Consider the following 14,145-nt stretch of genomic DNA (forward strand, 5'->3'; position numbering starts at 1 on the left):
AGAATTTAAAATCCTTCTCCTAACTTACAAAGCTCCTAATGGTCAGACACCATCATATCTTGAAGAGCTCATAATACCGTATTATCCCACTAGAACACTGCGCTTCCAGTATGCAGCTTACTGGTGGTTCCTACAGTCTTTAAAAGTAGAATGGGAGGCAGAGCCTTCAGCTATCAGGCTCCTCTCCTGTGGAACCATCTTCCAGATTGGGTCCAGGGTGCAGACACCCTCTCTATGTTTAAGAGTAGGCTTAAAACTTTCCTTTTTGATAAAGCTTATAGTTAGGGCCGACCAGGCTCGCCTTGGATCAGCCCTTAGTTATGCTGCTATAGGCCTAGACTGCTGGGGGACTTCCCATGATGCACTGAGCTCCTCTCTCCTCCTCCTCCTCCTCTCCATCTGTATGTATTCATGTAACATCAATGCATGTCACTAACTTTGCTTCTTCCCCGGAGTTTTTTTGTGCTTCCTCATCTCACAGGATGAGGAACTTGAACCCCTGCATTGGCTTCCTGTAAAATCCAGAGTTATGGACGTCGGGGGTGGCATTGTCCTGTGGGTGTCCAGCCTCGACACCGTCTCCGGCTATTATTGCTTTAATTATCACCAGTCATATCTCTATTTTTATTATTGTTAATATTGTTATTATTGTTGTTATGCTTCTCTGTGTCTCTCTCCTTCTTTCTATCTCAACCCAACAGATGGCGTCCACCTAGAGTCCGGTTCTGCTTGAGGTTTCTTCCCATTAAAGGGGAGTTTTTCCTGCTGCTTTCACCAAGTGCTGCTCATGGAGGAATGTTGGGTTTCTGTAGATTAAAGAGTTCGGTCTAGACCTGCTCTATGTGGAAAATGCTCTGAGGTAACTTTTGGTGTGATTTTGCACTATATAAATAAAAATGAATTGAATTGAATTGGATTGTGTGATAGGCTGTTAGATCTATACATATCGCTTAAAAATGTCCGAAGTTTATCATTGTAATCGACATAACTTATTGTGATCCCATATCAAGATTGTTTTATCACCCAGCCCTAGACTTACTGGCTGATCATTCCAACATACCCTCAGATTGCACATGGCTATTTTTTGCTATGTTAATGCTGAAATTTTTAATGAATGCAACTTTAAGACTCTCGTCCACAAATGAACAGTAAATCTAACTTACATGAGCTAACAAACACACCCTCCACAGTCAACGGCACCAAGGAAGAATCTCTACCAACCATAGTTTGTATGTTTTTATCTGCTTTTTGGTTTAAACTGTATCTGAAATAAACTAGTAATTAACATTAATGAAGAATTGTGACAACTCACCATAGTTGGGACACGTTGCAACACTCCCCTCTGTACTGCAATGCCACTGAATCTGTGAGCGGTCCCAGCTCTCACTGATGGTAAACGTGGGGTCGCCTTTGTGAGAATTGTATTCAGTTCCAAAACTATTCCAATCATGACTGTGGTATCTCAGATAAATGTAGCACCAGATATCACGCTTCTCGTCATACTGTTCAGTACAGCCAGGGTATACACTACGAAACCCCTAAGAGACAAAAAAAGATCATTTTGATTAACCAGGCTGTGGAATTGTAGTATCACTACACACATGAAAACAGCAATTACACTCACATTAAGTGTTATTGATATGGAACACTGAAGATGCTTAATGTCTTTTTTAATGAAACGTTCAATACAATAAAATGATTTCCTGGTCTTGCTGTTGTTCCTATAACAACAAACATAATGTTGCACGCGGACCATTAGAGCCCTTTGGACACCTGGACACATGAAAATGGAATTTCAATATAAACGCAAACTCGTGAAATTCCTAAACAGCATTATCTGAAGTGACAAGAAGAGGTACCCATGTGTTTCCAAATAGTTATTAACGATTTCACATACAGATGTCACTCATTTCAAAGCCGCGGCAGCAGTGGAGGGGGTGAAATAATTTATCCAGGAGTAGCTACAGTGCGAACCAACAACCACCAGGTGCAATATGTGAGCATTTCACATGCGGTATCCTTAATTTTTTTTTTTTTTTTTTTTTTTTTTTTTTAATCCGACTTCAGTGTCACATACAGATAACATAAATGGAGTGATAGAACAGAAATATAAAACAAACAAATATACAATGCCAGGGATTACAGATAAATATGAAATGAAAACTGTACAGTAAAAAAATGAAGATATAAAACATAAATTTACCCATTACAAGTTATTAGTTTATTAAATTTGGAGCACAAATATATAGTTTTCTTTGCTTTTCTATTGCATTAGGAAGACAATGTTTTAATGTGTGATTCTGTTTCTCTTTAAATGTACAAAAGAGAGTCTAACTTTTAACACCCTACAGATGCAGTGTCTATCTCTGTAGGATGATGTTTTTGTAACGAGGTTTATTTGCATAGAAAGGGGCCAGTTTTGCGCCAAACATATCAATATTACCTAATTTACAAACATGCAAATGGAACAGGCACACCATGACGCTATTTGCTTGGCAGCGCAGTTTGCGGTGCATTTCACCCTTTGTGGGTGCTTTATGAATTGCACACTTTTTTGTCTCATTTGCAATCCTTTTGTGGATTTGGCCCTATGTTTATTTTGTAAATGAAAGCACTTTAGTAAGTTTTTCTCAAGATATACTGTGGATAGTAAAGTCTGTTCTCAATAATTAGAAAGATCAATGGCATAGAACAGAAAGCACGGCAAAAGTAGTTACAAAAACTGACCAGCAGGTGTCGCACTGTGTGAACCTCCTCATCAATAGGGTTGTACACTCAGTGTCTCAAAAATAAATAGAAATGTGGAGATGTTGACAAAACAAAACAAAAAAACCCAAAACAAAAACAAAAACAAACAAACAAACAGATAGGCATCTATATATATATATACGTTTACGCAGATAATGATCTACAGAGACAGCGAACATTATATATAAGATATATATAGATATATACAATAAGCTTCACCTATTGTGCAGTAAATCTGTTTGGGGCATCTCAACCAGGTCGCATCAGTTAGACTCAAGCTCTCACTGGACTGTTGCCTCCATCAGCTGGGATCATGTGAAGCCACTTGATAACTGGCAAAACACACTCAGTATAATTCTGCAGACTGGTTAGAGATTCATCCTACCTGATATGGTCTAGTAAAAAGAACCTCCTAGATTTCTACTCAAGCAGACTGACTACATTTGTACTTAACAGATTTACTGCACAATAGTTTAGGCTTCATTTGATGCTCACTGTCTCTGTAGATCATTCACTATATAAACGCCTCTCTATAGATGCCTATCTGTTTTGTTTTGTTTTTGCCTAGCTGTTAACATCTCCACATTTCCATTTATTTTTTGAGAAATTCAGTGTACAAACATATTAAGGGGGTTCACATAGTGCAACATCTGCTGGTCAGTTTTTGTAACTACCTTTGGCAAACTAATTGGCTTGATGTCTGCAGACCTGTTCATTCTTCAAACCAAAAAGGAATAACGATAAAACGAATTGGCAAAAACCAAAAATTTTTCACTATTTGATTCTGATTTTCCCTTTTTTGTTTTAACACAAATAACAGATTTTCCGTTTTTTGATTTTTGAATTACAAATGGATTACGGATTATTCATTATCACAGTTAACGGTCGGTCCAGGTATCATCGGATAATTCGTAATTTATTTGTAATTCAGAAACCAAAAAACGGTAAATCTGTTATTTGTGTCAAAACAAAGAACAAAAAAATGTTTTTTGGCGTCAGAATCAAATAATGAAAAACCAATCAATTTTGGTTTTCGCCGATTCGTTTTATCGTTATTCCTTTTTGGATTGAATATTGAACAGGTCTGAGGACATCCAGCCAATTCGTTTTTGCGTTTGAAACCAAAAATGGAAGTCACATGGTTTTTTCCTTTTTTCATTTTAAACCAAAAACGAAAAATGAAATCACGTGATCTATTCCTTTTTTGTTTCCAAACAAAAAACCAGAAAACGAAATTCAAAAGGCCGTGCAATTTTGGTTTAGAAATCAAGTATTTTGTCAGTTTTGTACGATAGTGGAAGTGACTACATTAGCCTACCCATGATCCTCAGTGACCGTTGCTATGGTGAAGACTTGTTGGTCCTAAATGATGAAATAGAAGCTAAAAACCAACCAATCATTCACTGTCCTTGATCACGTGTGACTTGAAACAGGCAGGCAACACCTGTAATACACTGCCCTAATGCAGTCAGCCAGAACAGACGGCCAGAACTAACACGTTTTATCTGTTACTAGATTTAATTGTTTGCTGGTTATCTGCCTCATATAAGTAAGCAACACAAAAAGAACAAAAAGTCAAGGACAAAAGCATTAACACTTTGTTCATACATGACTAAAATCACTGATATAATGAATACTTCAAACTGATGACATACTAAATTCTGCAAAAGTATGAACAAATGAACAAAGAAACAAACTCACCCCTGAGCTTGAGTTGGAGTAGTACCAGATGTAAGGAGTGTTATTCCTCACTGAAACTTTGGCGCCCATGGTTCAGGATCTGTTAAAGAAACATGGCATTAAAACATAAGTGAGAGGATCTGTATTGAATCTGTCTATACTGTATATAAGTTATGTTCCTAAAGATAATATAATTATATTTTGTACACATGACTACATGGTCCTTTAAATCTGGAGAAATCATAATTACATTTTTAGAACATTGTTTAAAACAACCCCATGCTGTGAATACTTGGTTTCAAAGTTCTTTTAGAAGGATTGGTTGAAGTTATACAATAAAACTAATGAGGTTTAAATTCAAATTAAAGCTGCAAGCAGCGTTGAACGGGCCCTTGCGCCTCCACGCATGTCGGGCCGCGGCGCAGTCGAAGGTCTTCTGTCGCGGGCATGTAGATGTCTTCAGACCCGGCTGTTTTCAGACAGTGCAAGAAGGAGATAAACATCACTTCCTTTGTCCACTATTTTGCCTGCTGCTGGGGCTGCTTCACTGAAATGTTGTAGGGGCGCTATTCAGCCAGTTTACATCACTGATGGAATATTGTCATGTAGACGTGTTCAGGCCGGGACTCTTATCAAACATGTAAAGTTTGGTGCAGACTGGAGCATTTACAATAAAGTTAGAGCAACTTCCTCTGTCATGGCGAAATATCAAATCTCAACGGTGTGAGGATGAGAATTTTCTGCAGGGTGAGACATGTCTGTCTCGCTCACACCTGTGGCATCAAAATCATGTTTTTCAAGTTTTTGGCCCATTCACTTGAATTTCAATTAGTAAATTGAAAACTCTTGATGAGTTTGGTTGTAAAAGAAATTTATTTCCTAATTTTCATCAAGTTTAGATTTAGAAAAGTAAAGACTTTTAACCCACATGACCTGGTCAAAGTTTGATTGACATGTGTACTTTCAGGTGTGTAGAGACAATAAGTAACTGCAGCTGAACACAGAAACATACTCATATATTTGAACGGAGAGTGTGAGCAAACTCACACCTTTTTGAACATTTACTGCTTCCACATAGTTTTAGATACAAACTTCATTTGAACTTTAAATGAGTCACGAGACTTTGACCTACAAATCTTGAATTTACATGTTTTTTCTATCTTTTACTGTTTTTGAGATATTAGAGTGTGAGTTTTAAAGTCTTTTCTTGCTCAAAGGGGATGGGTGTGGGGGTTGAATGGAGCTCATTTTTGTAGAATACAGCAGAAAGGTCTATACACATACAATACATTATATACAAATTTTGTATGAAGTTTGTGTATTTTACAATAATTATAGGTCTAGCAGCAGGCAAAATAGTGGACAAAGGAAGTGATGTTGGATTGCACTGCAGCCTGACATGCGTGGAGGCGCGAGGGCCCGTTCATCACTGCTTGCAGCTTTAATTATTGTGTGATCATTTATCTTCATAGAAACCTTCATAGTACCGGTATGCACCAACTGTACCTTGAACTACATAAATGGCTACTTGAGGTGTAATTTTCTTTTCTGAATCCTCACAGATGTATTTGGTTAGACGGTCTAAGTCAATCAAAGAGTTAGTTCTGTCTCACTGAAAGGCAGTGTCAGGCAGCTGAAACTGGGCCCTGCCTGAGCACTGCTGATGGGAATAGAGAGATAGATCCTTTAAGTTTAACCATAAAGGAAAACTTTGGAGGTTATAGCTTTACAGCGCTGATGCCAGCATGATGCTGGTCTCAACTAACACTGGAACTTTGTTTGCAACTCACTGAGGCTCGTCAACTTTCTCCCAACCAAACAAAAATGAAATGTGGATTGACCGCAGATTCAGTAGTGTAGACTTTGCCTTATGTAGTTGCAGTTATTTGTATTATTGTTATCAGTCGTAATTTTTTGTTTGAATTTTTTTTCCTCCTCATCCTAGACTCATTCATAGGGGGTTCAATGGACTAAAGATTGCTCAAATGTTATTTCTTGTTCTAAATAAATAGACTATCGACATTTCAAGACAACTCAAATAAACCAAACTTATAATTGCTAATAAATAGTTAAAAAGATTAATCTGTAGAGGAGATAAAGCACAAACCTGCTTTTAGTCTTGCTGTGATCTGTCCATGGCTGAAAACAGTCCAGTCCTCTATGTGGAAGATCACACATCACACTGTACACTGTTCACAGACTGGTGAACTTATATACATGTATTATGTTGAGGAAGTGACCCATTGTTACATAAAAAAATGAGGGCAGAAGTCACCCGACTTTCATTTTGACTTTGACTTCCCATTTTAAACATGACACTCTGTTAATGATTCATCAGTAGACCACAAGATTAAAAACCTTTCTACAGCCAAGCAGCACTCCATGTATCTGTTTTATGACTGAGAAAAAGAAGTTGTGGTATGAAGGACCACTGAAAGCTCCAGGCCACCATTAGCAGTTTGTGAACAGTTCAAAAAATGTAAAACATTGCAAAAAAATTACTGGTGATACCATCACGGCTTATAGTTTTTTCATAAAACTATAAACACTGTGATACTAAGAGACCTAAATCAAACACAACAATCAAAAACAACAGGTTCATGTCTTTGTCTGGTTGAAATGCTCATTGTGGAAGCAACCTGGTAGCTGAATGGTTACAATGCACATTACTGCAATGTCCAGGGTTGGCATGCCATACCCCTCTCTCACACCCATGCTTCCTGTCTGCTTATCCACTGTCAACTGTCGAATAAAGGCAAAGAATGCCCAAAAACATATCTTAAAAAACAAACAAACAAACAAAACATATACAGACACAAAATAGTCGTCAGTCTCCGGTTTCTCATGAATCTGTAGTACTGTGTGTGTGCTGTGTTGAGAATGTAATTTACATCCTCTGCTGCGACTGGACAGTTGTTTGCTGATGTAGTCGCCAGGCTAATGTAGAGCCCCAGAATATAAGAGACTGTCCTAACGAAAAACAACACAACAGGTCATAATGTCAGTCTGTAGTTAGTTTGAGTAGCCATCTAGTTGTCATAGTAACTGTGAGGTGGAGCAGTGCTGCAGTAAAGATGACGTATATATATGTGGATAGAGTTTGTCATTCAGAGGAGGAGGGTGGATGGAGGCTTTAACCCAACGGTAGACTTAACTACCATCGTCCCCTAAGCTTAACCCCGTGGTTATTATTGTTTCCATGATGACAAAGGTGGCCTAACTTTAAGGAAGTAGTAACTTTAACCCACCACATGTTTCTCTGACCTTAACAAAGCAATTTTAACCCAAACCATCATCTTTAAACCCAACCAGGTCTGAACCACAGCACTGTCACATCATAAAACATCATTAGTGTTTAACAGTGACGTGTTAAAAGGTTTTATAAAACACAGACAGATGACGTCGTCTTGCTGATTACTGCTGACAGAGACGCCAGATTAGAAAACGCTGCTATATGTCGTTTTGGAGTCACATGATCAAACAAGTATCTATCGGTTAATGTGTAGGACTTGTTGGAATATAAATATAGACCTGGAAATGTGCATGATACATCCTCCTTAAATGTCAACAAAGTTATATGTCAATAAAGTTCAAGCTCATGACTCGCTGACTGAGTCAACATACAGGTTAAGAAAAGAAAAATCTTCATAATGTAGAAAGCAATTAAACTGTGATTTAAGAGTAACACTGAAACCTTTCATTTCTGTTATTCTGTGTGATGCAATAATATAATATATTACCGATGTGAACCAAAAGACATTGTTGACATATCTGATAGGCTTTGTTCTCTGAAGTCAGATGGGATGCCAATGAGATGTCATCCCACTAAAACTACAATGTTTTGCAGGAAAGGGATGCTTATAAATAGTCTAGATCCTTGATAAAAGATTAACATCCCTCCAGCTGTTGCCCTGGTGACCTTGAAGAGGAAACAGCGCTGCTTTGCCGTCTGTGGGTGAATACCGTCCTCCAGACCCGGGAGCAGTACCTGAGTTACTTGTACTTTACTTGAGTATTTCCATGTGATGCTGCTTTCTACATTTCAGAGGGAAATATTGTACTTTCTACTCCACTACATTTATTTGACAGCTTTAGTTACTTTTCAGATGAAGATTTGACACAATGGATAATATAACAAGCTTTTAAAATACAACACATTGTTAAAGATGAAACCAGTGGTTTCCAACCTTTTTGTCTTTTGACGTCTTACAAAAAGCAGTGTGTAGTCGGGGTCACATTTCACATGTCTATGAGTTGTTAACAGCTCCACCAAATAGTGATTTTTCCCTCTAAACTTCTCACATGCTTTCATTTCAATAAATGTTCAAATGATCCAATATTTCAGCAAAAATCAAAGATTAGAGAAAAACATATGCATCAATGTCAATGTCATATCAGTCAGAAATTATTATTATTATTATTTTTACTTAAATACTTTAAGTACATTTTGCTGCTACTGTAACAGCCTACTTGTGTACTTTACCTAAGTGGGATTTTTCATGCAAGGCTTTTACTTTGCTGTATTCATAGTAAAGGATCTGAGTACTTCTTCCACCACTGTGTATAGGGTGGAAGAAGTCTAGCTAGTAACATGAAATAAGTTTTTGGACAAGACATGCATTTCCTCCTGTGTGCTGTCACATATATGATCATGATGTTCGCAGGATGCACTTCGCCACTCTTTGGTGTGGTTTCAGTGGTGTGTTTGTGAGACAGATAGTATAGAAACTGCATGATGTATATGGCATGCACTTAAATCACACGCAAATCACAGAGTAGAGTAACAGTAAGAAATGAGACACCATACATTTGGTATTACTCCAAATCAGGGTGAAACGTTTGTTAGTGTTTTTCAAGATATAATGACTTATGCTATGTGTACTAAGTATCACTCAATCTTAAGTCATATTAGTAATAAATTGATTTCACTTTTGGCTCAAAGTAACTTTGGTAATCAGAATATGCTGAGAGGTTCAGTTGATGGAACAATGAGAAGCCTTCAGTGTGTCTATCTGCTTATTCTCTTAATGTTGTTTCAACTTGCAGTCCTGCTTCAAAACTGCAGATACACCAGGACCATCTTGGGGTTAGGTGCCTTGCTCAGCAGCACATTGATAGCAGCTCAAACTCACAAACTTTTGCCTGTTAGCTCAGAACGCTAACCACTAGGCTACCACCGCCCAAACAAGTGTATATGCTGTGAACCACACTGATGTTTTACTGCTGCAATTCACAAACTTATATGTACATTTAGTTTCTCAGATTCAGCTGAACTGAACCAAAGTTTAGCCTCATTGGGATTTGATTACACTCTTGTGATTCATTTGCAGTTTCACATTTTACTTTCAAAAATCTGATGCATGCAGGGCTGAGAGGTCAGTCTCACCACATCCTCCTAGAGATGAACTGCAGGTTAATGTGCTGTCATACAGGAAGGGAACAAGAACTGAAACACACTACTTGAACTGCTTTGCACAGTAACAGCAAAATGGCAGCCATACCAGTGATAGAAAATGGAAAGAGAGGTGCAGAGGGAAGTGGCCCCTCAGGCAGAGACATATATCTTTCAGATATTGTTTTTTATTTCAGTGCTTCTTGTTCTTGTCTTAAACTGAACTGAATCCACACAGGAAATGCAGGACAGAACGTGTCAGGATGGTTGTACTAAACAAGTTACACTACAGTCAGACAGTTTTCATATTCTTAACTTCAGAGGATAATAACTAAACAACAGAAGCCTTTTGTGTTTGGCAGCAAACTAAACTAAAACAGATGCTATTATATAATGTGTGATTGATCATTATTGTGGTGGAGGGCTAGGCCCATGATCTGACTGATTATAGAAGGAAGTGCAAAAAGTTACACACGTTTTGTAGCTGTTGTATTTTCTGTGATAGACAGTTGAATCCTTTTATGTTATACAGTTATTCCTACAATTTCTATACTGTTAAATTAGATAAATGTGCAGAATTAGCATTTCATGTGATTCTCTGAAGAAAAGTGATCTCTCTCCCCTGCACTCCAGCAATAACCTGGAAACAACACAATCATAATCAATTATACAGCCACTGCTGAAGAGCTGAAATTGTGCATTTAGAATGCAGCTTCACCTCATCATAGCATTTATAGTATGTATGTATTATATAGTATGTGAGTTCTCCAGTGGAGGGTGTTAAGCTCATATTTTTGTCCGTCCTTCCTAATCTATGAAATTTAAATGAATGAAATAAAGAGATTAAATACCAGCAAGAGCAGAGAGACAACGATCAGGAAGCAGTGAGTGTAATAAAGGTCCTGTCAGTCATTTGCTGGAAGTTCGACTTGCAGGTCATATGATCCGCAAAACTGGACGTGAAGGATTATATTTGTTGTCTGGAGCAACAGAAAACCTTTTTCTAAGTAAGTCTAGATGTTTAGATGACTTTTGTCTGTTAGCTCAGAACGCTAACCACTAGGCTACCACCACCCAAACAAGTGTATATGCTGTGAACCACACTGATGTTTTACTGCTGCAATTCACAAGCTTATATGCACATTTAGTTTCTCAGATTCAGCTGAACTGAACCAAAGTTTAGCCTCATTGGGATTTGATTACACTCTTGTGATTCATTTGCAGTTTCACATTTTACTTTCAAAAATCTGATGCATGCAGGGCTAAGAGGTCAGTCTCACCACATCCTCCTAGAGATGAACTGCAGGTTAATGTGCTGTCATACAGGAAGGGAACAAGAACTGAAACACACTACTTGAACTGCTTTGCACAGTATCAGCAAAATGGCAGACGTACCAGTGATAGAAAATGGAAAGAGAGGTGTAGAGGGAAGTGGCCCCTCAGGCAGAGACATATATCTTTCAGATATTGTTTTTTATTTCAGTGCTTCTCGTTCTTGTCTTAAACTGAACTGAATCCACACAGGAAATGCAGGACAGAATGTGTCAGGATGGTTGTACTAAACAAGTTACACTACAGTCAGACAGTTTTCATATTCTTAACTTCAGAGGATAATGACTAAACAACAGAAGCCTTTTGTGTTTGGCAGCAAACTAAACTAAAACAGATGCTATTATATAATATGTGATTGATCATTATTGTGGTGGAGGGCTAGGCCCATGATCTAACTGATTATAGAAGGAAGTGCAAAAAGTTACACACGTTTTGTAGCTGTTGTATTTTCTGTGATAGACAGTTGAATCCTTTTGTTATACAGTTATTCCTACAATTTCTATACTGTTAAATTAGATAAATGTGCAGAATTAGCATTTCATGTGATTCTCTGAAGAAAAGTGATCTCTCTCCCCTGCACTCCAGCAATAACCTGGAAACAACACAATCATAATCAATTATACAGCCACTGCTGAAGAGCTGAAATTGTGCATTTAGAATGCAGCTTCACCTCATCATAGCATTTATAGTATGTATGTATTATATAGTATGTGAGTTCTCCAGTGGAGGGTGTTAAGCTCATATTTTTGTACGTCCTTCCTAATCTATGAAATTTAAATGAATGAAATAAAGAGATCAAATACCAGCAAGAGCAGAGAGACAGCGGTCAAGAAGCAGTGAGTGTAATAAAGGTCCTGTCAGTCATTTGCTGGAAGTTCGACTTGCAGGTCATATGATCCACAAAACTGGACGTGAAGGATTATATTTGTTGTCTGGAGCAACAGAAAACCTTTTTCTAAGTAAATCTAGATGTTTATATTTACGTTACATCGTTAAAGCAGACGCTCTTACCCAGAGAGACTTACTGAAGGCCAACTGCAGGAAGAATCCCTCAGGATCATCTTGGGGTTAGGTGCCTTGCTCAGCAGCACATTGATAGCAGCTCAAACTCTCAAACGTTTGCCTGTAAGCTCAGAACGCTAACCACTAGGCTACCACCACCCAAACAAGTGTATATGCTGTGAACCACACTGATGTTTTACTGCTGCAATTCACAAGCTTATATGCACATTTAGTTTCTCAGATTCAGCTGAACTGAACCAAAGTTTAGCCTCATTGGGATTTGATTACACTCTTGTGATTCATTTGCAGTTTCACATTTTACTTTCAACCATCTGATGCATGCAGGGCTGAGAGGTCAGTCTCACCACATCCTCCTAGAGATGAACTGCAGGTTAATGTGCTGTCATACAGGAAGGGAACAAGAACTGAAACACACTACTTGAACTGCTTTGCACAGTAACAGCAAAATGGCAGCCATACCAGTGATAGAAAATGGAAAGAGAGGTGTAGAGGGAAGTGGCCCCTCAGGCAGAGACATATAAGGCAAAAAGTCACAAAAGCTGAGATGACAAGTTTTTAAAGTTACAACAAAACTAGAGCTACAGGTGAAAAGATTGTTTGTTGGACACTTAATCATTGATCATCTTGTGATCTGAGGATGGATCTTTAACTAACAGAACAACTGTATGAATCATTAAAGGTATAATATGTAATTATTCTGCATTAAAATCTCTAAAAACAACTAGACCTGTGTTATATATGTTGTTGAGTTGTGTTCTTACATTATCCCAAATGTTTCCAACAATTTTCAAACCCAGAGAAATCTGTGACTTAATCAAAGTAATGGACCGTTTCATTTGGTCGCCTGTCGATGGCGTCATACCTCCTCTACCAAAGAGTAAACACGCACAAGATGCATACGGCGGCGCTGTGTTTGTCCGCTACAATGGCGTCTACCAAAGAGTAACTTACACACATACAAGATAATACATCGGCGTTGTGGTTGTTCCACACAAACTGTTATAAATTGACTTTATTCAGTTTTAAGCCACATTTTCATGATAAATTTAGGTGGTTTTTAACTATATCTTTTAGCTGGAAGAAGGATTTTAGTCATTGGACGTCTGGATCTTAAGTTATCAGAGAAATAAACTGGACAAACGTTAGCAGCAGCTCCGCTAACAGCCCCTCCAGGAAGTCCAGTGCTTGCCAAACATCATTGGAGAAACATTGATTTTTTTTAGGTGAAACAACTTTAACTAGTATTTTGAATGATTTTAATCCGTTTTTGGAAGGAAGGAGACCTCTGTGGATAATTCGGCTCCCGGTAGAAACCTGCCAAACGTCAGGATCTTAAATTATAAGAGAAATAAACCGAACAAGTGTTAGCAGCAGCTCGGCTAACAGCCCGTACCAGACTGTCCATCTGTCCATCACTGTCTCTCTGCAACAAAACGTCCTCTTAAAACAGTCAAATTCAGCATAACAACGTTGTCTAATAAGAATAACAAGATGGTCCAACATGTGTTTCAGCACATAAGACAGTTCAGCACCTAGAAGAAAACATTTCACATTCAACTAACAAGTATTGTGTGTGTATCAAAGTCTGATATATCTTATTCCTCCGTTGTTGTCCAGAAACTATTAAAAACACGTCAGTGAGTTACACCGCTGCACTGGGTGACATGTTCCTTCATCATGAAGAGTTTGGTCACGTTAGTTTGTTTAGAAACGGCTCCAAAGACTAATGACAGCATCATGTTTTCAGTCTCCAGAGAGTTGTTCTGTGTCTGTCCTATCAGAACTACTTGTAGGCAGAATATCTGCCCTGCTAACTGATCCAACATGGAACTACAGAAGTAATGTACAGTATATGTCCACCATGGATAAAAGATTTGTTTACCAGGAAAATCACAGTAAATTGAATTATAAATGTGGACGTGTGTTTTGCACAATTCTGCCAGTTATTACAAAAGCCAAAATGTGGCTGC

Source organism: Thunnus maccoyii, chromosome 4, assembly GCF_910596095.1.
Source record: "Thunnus maccoyii chromosome 4, fThuMac1.1, whole genome shotgun sequence".
In the NCBI taxonomy this organism is placed as follows: domain Eukaryota; kingdom Metazoa; phylum Chordata; class Actinopteri; order Scombriformes; family Scombridae; genus Thunnus; species Thunnus maccoyii.